Genomic DNA, 1,161 nt, shown 5'->3' with positions numbered 1-1,161 from the left:
GATTAGACCAGAGCATACACACAGCTACAATAAGAGCCCACAACATAGGGAATCCAGGATAGATAAACCCCTCAGGGCCAACAGGGCAGTGTAAGTAGATAAATCAGGAGGATTAGGGAAGGGTAGAGGAAGAAAGGGGGAATCAATCACAAGAACCACTCTAGAACCCCTCCCAGGGGGACAAATAATGGAAAAGTGGGTAAGGGACAATGGAGGCTGATGTAAGATATGGAAAAATAATGTATAAGTTATCAAGGGTTCATGAGGAAGGGCGGGTGGGCAAGGGAGGAAGAATAAATCGGGAGCTGATATCAGGGACTCAAGTGGGAAGAGAATGCTTAACGGCGTATGTGCAAATGTGCTTGACACTGGATGCATGTATGGATTGTGATAAAAAATGTAAGAGCCTCAAATAAAAAGTATTTTTTTTAAAAAAGAACTGTGCAAACACCTTAAAAATATTAAATCATTCCAAAATATGCATTATTAATCTGCAAAGACATGCAAAGTCACAATATGTCTAAAGTCATTGTCTAGTTGGTACTTTGGAGAGAATTTCTGATTAATTAGAACAAGGCATTGCCTATTTTGTTTGCAAGACACTTCTCTATCATGCTGCTCCTATTAAAATGGGAGTTTTTGTGAGGGAATTATAGGCAGTCTCCTAATTCTGAATTAATCCCATTCCTAAATCTCTTTTAAAATTAAATTTGTATGTAAATTGAAACAGTTAGGTGTGGTCCATACTGTGAGTCAAATGCTTGTCTCTGTATATCGTATTTTGTATATATTGATGTAACTCAGCTCACTGCAGTCAAGTTGATGCCAACCCAGAGTGACCCTCCAGGGCATGGTACAACTGCCCCTGTGATTGAGTTCTGAGTCAGTAACTTTCTCCACGAGTAGAAAGCTCATCTTTTTCCAGCCAAATGCTGGTGCTGACCTTGTAGGTGACAGCCCAAGTATCCACTGCGCCACCAGGACTTCTCATACATGTTTATGCATTAGAAAATTGAACACTTCCAGATACACTGAAAATATTCAGCACATTAGCATAGTCATAACAGAAAGACTATTTTAATGTGCATTACAAAGTAGCAGCCATTTGTATGAACCTCCACAGTCAAGGTCTCACTGGCTGAGGCCACATTGGACTCCATA

This window comes from Echinops telfairi, unplaced genomic scaffold (genome assembly GCF_000313985.2).
Source record: "Echinops telfairi isolate 266 unplaced genomic scaffold, ASM31398v2 ScPeMD7_7469;HRSCAF=8507_1, whole genome shotgun sequence".
Taxonomy (NCBI): Eukaryota; Metazoa; Chordata; class Mammalia; order Afrosoricida; family Tenrecidae; genus Echinops; species Echinops telfairi.
This window is presented reverse-complemented; position numbering follows the sequence as displayed.